This window comes from Nicotiana tabacum, chromosome 19, assembly GCF_000715075.1.
Source record: "Nicotiana tabacum cultivar K326 chromosome 19, ASM71507v2, whole genome shotgun sequence".
NCBI classification, from domain to species: domain Eukaryota; kingdom Viridiplantae; phylum Streptophyta; class Magnoliopsida; order Solanales; family Solanaceae; genus Nicotiana; species Nicotiana tabacum.
In genome coordinates, this window is record NC_134098.1 from 45,692,360 (window position 1) to 45,698,359 (window position 6,000).

Below are 6,000 nucleotides of genomic sequence, written 5' to 3' on the forward strand. Positions count from 1 at the left end.
TCAGGAGAATTTACTGATTACGTGGTTGAGAAATTTGGAAGGTTAACAGTGCGAGATCTTGGTAATTGAGAAGGATAAATCCTTGCGGGTTCTAGTTTTATATAATTGCAACTTAAGGCTAAGTAGGGGAACATACTATTGACAATTTGATTTCATAGTTATGTGCTAAATTTTATTTTTGGTACGAGGCATACTTGTGGATTAGCTATGACTTGCAGAGGTTGAGATCGAGGATGACTCGAGTAAAGAAATTCCTGGATACGGGTTACATTGCACTTTATGAAAACATGAAAATTATGGAATGATTAAGTTGTTATTTTGAAGGATGTAGTGCACACGAAGTATGAATTTGATTGGTCATGATAAGACATGGTTGCTTATTTGAGTGTTGATGGTGCTAAAAGAGCACATGTCTTTCGGCCCGTTTGGGGCGGAATAAATTAGATTTGAACAGAGTGGATGACTCTCGAGAGGGTTCTAATGGATTCAAAATGTATATGTAGAAATTGAAATTTTTTCGAATTTGTATATCACTAGAATCAGTTACTTACATTGGATGGTATCAGGACGTGCGGTAATTCTGTTTGACTATGGATTATACATTTCAGTGTAAGAAAGAAAAGAGGAACAATTTTAAATTCGCATAAGGTATTTTTAGAGTAAGTGTTACAGTTGGGGTATTTATGGAGGTGCTTAAGAAGAATACAGTGGCTTATGGGCCTTAGGGCGATGTGGTTTTATGTTAAGATGTCTTGCGGTGAGCTTTGGGTAAGGATAGAAGTGTTCTGACAAGGAGAAATGTCAACTTAAGGGTAATTCAGAAGAAACTTGGAGAAAATAAGACAAATGGGTAACATGATGGATCAGTATAGTAATGGTATGCTCGGTTCTTTTAGTTCTTATGATGAGGTGTGGCTTTACGGGTGTTTTGTGGCAATACTCTCGGATTTGGCAACCTGTGTAGCTTGGTCGAGTTAGAGGAATTTAGTTCTGATAGCTTGGTTATGTGCAAATGTATTTCAAAGTGTTTATGATGTTTCTACCATGGTTTGAACCAGATATTTTCTACCGGTGTATGGAACGTGTTGTGTATTGTGATTTCCGCCTGGAAAGAAGCAAGAAAGAGGTTTCCAACTAATAAGGTATGTAATTTGCTAGTGACTTAGAGTTTATAATGAGATTCTTGTGCCTTTCACATGATAGATGTGGTGTGTTGTGCGAGATTAAGATATAGATGTACAAGATGGCAGTTCATTCTTGAAAGAAAGATCACGAATTTTGGACAGAATGGTCAGTTTTAGATATTTAGATGAATGTTATAACTGCTCGATAATCCCTGAGAAGGGTGCGCATTTTAAAAAAAACGCATTGTGTTTTGACTTACGAATGTTCATTGGTATTGCGGTACTCACCTGGTTGATAAACTGCCGATATTTAAATTATTGTTATGTGACACGGAAGAATTATGAAAGTATTCCGTATGGGAAGATCGTGAATGGAAGATGTGTTAGTCATTCTAGTACTGGAGTTGGGATCAGTTACGATGATTCATGTGTTTGATGAATTTAGAAACCGGGAGTTCTCAGAAGTATATTTGTTTCGAGTTGAGGGCTGTTTGAGGTGAGTATTTTATTTTTAACTCAGTGGAGGCACTAGTTGCGTTAATTATTTATGATAATTGCACGTTATAAGTGTGCATATATGTGAGGTTTGAGACATTGTGCGGGCATTAGAGCAAGTATTCATAATCGAAAGGATGCTTAGGTTATAATATGCCTAGAGTTGGCTGTTAAGTGTAAAGTTATAACGTTTACCATATTCGTGCCTTCGTTGAGAACTATCTGGGCTATACTTGAGGTTATAAAGAAGATGATTCCCTAAATAAATGGGGTAGTTACTAATTCTGCGTAAAATTGCCGATTTGAAGTGTGATAGCAGACTTTACACATGCTTACAATATGGCGTGTTATTTATACCAGTCCAGGAGCATGAGAATCTTATTTCATTATCATATACAATTGTACTTGTTTAATTGCTCTTGTATGATATGCTGGGACTGGAGGCCTGTGACCATGCCAGGCGATTCATATTATTTGCACGTGAGTTGTCCGTGCCGTGTGTGAGAATTTTATCTCTTTGATAATTTATCGGATTTCATTGCTTTCCGTTCCTCTACGATAAAAATTACATGAGCAGCGTATTTGAGGAATTATGTACATGCATCTACAGTTATCTTCTTCATGAAATTTGAGGAGTTGGTTGTAACATTGTGGTTGTGGTGGTGCTTGTTGAACTTGCAATATGGTTCTCTTCCTTGATACATCTCCCATATTTAGGTACACGGATTGCGCAGTGGTGGCTGGAGTTATATTGATGTGGCGTGTCTGTGGGATAGTTATGTTGAATAATATAAGGTCATTGGACCTATAATGGGTACTATCGGGCTTGATTATGGTATATTCAAGAGGGTTGTGGTTTTGGTTGGGGCGAGAGAGCTCAATGTCTAGTTGATCTGATGAGTGGTTATGAGTTTTTGATTGTTTCTTTCATCATTGGCAGTGTACGAAGGTTATGGAATGAGGTTCTGTTGACTGCGGGGTTTTATACTAGTATTTGGTTGGTTTGGAATAGTTACTGTGATCAGGAATGGTGCTACGAGCGGGCGAGTTGTGTAATATGTTGGGTGATTATATCAGTGATTATAGTTATAGCTCGATGCATCTTGTTTAGACTCATACAATGTGTAAATGTAAGATTTGTGTCTTGAAAAGAAATTTTAAAGGTTGGGAATTGAATTCCAAGGTTTTTGGGCTAAGGCTAAATTAAGAATTTCCAGTTGTATTATGTTGCCAGGCCTATGTGAAATAGGGTGTCGTGGGATCACCCCCGGGTACGCGAGTGGTAAGATGGAATAGTGATTTGATGGCTTGGACAACTCTTGGCATGTTCGAGGACGAACGTATTATAAGTGGGGGAGAATGTAACGACCCAGCCGGTCGTTTTGAGTATCACAGCCCCGTTTTCCCATTTACTGCTCAATTTATTCCTTACATTTGATTTATGACTTCAGGTTAGTTGGTTCGGGTCCAGAAAGAATTCGGAGTGAAATGAGACACTTAGCCTCATAATTGAAAATTTTAAATTAGAAAAGTGACCAGATGTGGACTTATATGTAAATGACCTCGGATTTGAATTTTGATGATTCCAATAGCTCCATATGGTGATTTTGGACTTAGGAGCATGTCCGAAAAATTATTTGGAGATCTGTAGTGGAATTAGGCTTGAAATGACGAAAGTTTGGAAAGTTTGACCGGGGGTTGACTATTTGATATCGGGGTCGGAATCCGATTCTGAAAATTGAAATACCTCTGTTATGTCATTTATGACTTGTGTGCAAAATTTGAGGTCAATCAGACTTGATTTGATAGGTTTTGGCGTCGTTTGTGAAAACTTGAAATTTCAAAGTTCATTAGGCTTGAATTGGGGTATGATTCGTGGTTTTAGCGTTGTTTGAGGTGATTTGAGGGTTCGACTAAATTCGTATGATGTTTTAGGACTTGATGGTATGTTTGATTGGGGCCTTAGGGGGCTCGGGTGAGTTTCGGGGGGGGGAGGGGGTAACAGATCATTTTTGGCTTTGGTGAGATTGCTGATATCTGCCGCTGCATTTTTCTGATTTCCTCATTCGCGTTCGCGAGTAGGCCCTCGCGTTCGCGAAGAGTGTTTTCGGAGTGGTGAGATTTTTGTTCTTCGCATTCGCAAAGGGGAGGACACGAATGTGAAGGTATGGTCTGTGTGTGCATCGCGAACGCATGAGTGGTGTCGCGTTCGCGAAGATGAGGGAGGCAATTGGAGACCCCAGGTCCTTGTTCTACGCGTTCACGAGGTTGTGGTCGCGTTCACGAGGTTGTGGTCGCGTTCACGAAGGTCTGAGCTGGTAAAGCTTCGCGTTCGCGAAGCCATGGTCGCATTCGCGAAGGGTTAACTTCTGGGCAGTCGAGTTGTGCTTCGCGAACGCGAGGGACCTGTCGCGTTCGCGAAGAATAGAGGTCTGGACTAAAAGTTTATGTTCAGAAAATGGGACTTCATACAATTTTCCATTTTTAACGATTTGGAGCTCGGATTGAGGCAATTTTTCGAAGATTTTCAGAAGAAAATCGGGGTAAGTGTTCTTAACTCAATATTGGTTAAATTACCCGAATCCACAGTTGTTTTTATCATTTAATTTGTGAATTAAGTTGGAAAAGTTTGAAAACCCTCTTGGATACATTTGAGGATCTGAGGGCCGAATTGTTATCGGAATTTAGTAATGTTGGTATGGTTAGACTCGTGGTTGAGTGTGCGTTCATACTTTGAAACTTTTTTCGGGTTCCGAGATGTGGGCCCCATGGGCGATTTTTAAGCTAAATTTTGGATTTTTATGGAAAATTAATATTTTCTTATGGAATTAATTCCAATAAATTTTATTGATTGGAAAAAATTATCAATGATTAGATTCGAGACATTCAGAGGCCGATTTGCGAGGCAAAGGCATAGCAGAGTAAAGAATTTCACGCTTTAAGGTAAGTAACAGTTATAAATCTGGTCCTGAGGGTATGGAACCCCGAATTTTGGTATCATGTGATTATTTTGGAGGTGGCGCAAATGCTAGGTGACGGGCGTGTGGGCGTGCACTGAGGGGATTGTGACTTGGTCTATCCCGTGAAACTATAAAGTTGAATAACTTGTTGTTAGCTATATGCTCTCTATGTGTTGTAGAAATTTGCTGTAAATCATATTAGAAATCATGTTTAGATTATGTGTTAGCACTGTAGGGACCCATAAATATTGTGTACATGATGAATTATCTGCTAAATTATTGTTTTGTACTCAGTCACAGTTTACTTGTTATTTTATCTCAGTCTCTATTGTTTGGGCTGATTTCATGATTTTTGAGAGCCCGAGAGACTGTAGAGATTTATGATTGAGTAAGGCCGAGGGCCTAATTGTGACATATTATACTATAGCACGTGAGTTGTCCGTGCAGTACGTGAGTTATCCGTGCGGATCCAGATATTATACCATAGCACGTGAGTTGTCCGTGCGGATCCAGATATTGATACTATAGCACGTGAGTTATCTGTGCAGCACATGAGTTGTCCGTGCGGATTATAGCGCTTGGTCTGTAGGAGCCCCTCCGGAGTCTGCACACCCCTTGTAAGCGCGGGTACCCATTGAGTGTGAGTGCTGATGGCTGAGAGCCGAGTGGTTGAGTTGTTGTGACGAGTTGAGTAATTGTTGCCCTAAGAGGTTGTACTTGCTTTTTTATTTGTTGTTGCACTTAGTTGTTATCTGTCATTGTTGTGAAATTTTCTGAAAGATTTTATATCCGGATTACATGAACTTGAACTGTATAAAATTAATTTGACTTAAACTGTCGGATTTGAAAGCATGTCTATTCTTTGCTGGAATTACAGGAAATGAACTATAATTGTGTAGCTCGTCACTATCTTCAGTTCCTTATTTATTATTATTATTTACTGAGTTGGTTGTACTCATACTACACCATGCACTTCGTGTGCAGATCCAGGTATTTTCGGACATAACGGGTGTTGATTCTCTAGCACGGTTGATTTTCCAGAGATTCAGAGGTAGCTGTCGTATTTCGCAGACCTTGTCTCTCTTTTCCTATCTCCTTGTTTAATATATTTGGTCTTAGACTATTATAGACCGTATTTTCCAGACTTGTATTCATAGTAGATGCTCATGTACTCAATGACACCATATTTTGGGGAGTGTTCGTATCGGTAGTTGTGGGATTTTGTATTGTATTTAAATATTATGTTTTGTTTTTCAATCTTAAAGGAAATCAGGGGTAATTGATTTTATCGGCCTGCCTAGTATTGAGATAGGCGACATCACGATAGGTTAAATTTTGGGTCGTGACACGATGTCTCCATGTACTAGAATATTATGTTGCATACGTAGTGTCATGCCGTTTTATAAAATTTTATTTTAAAT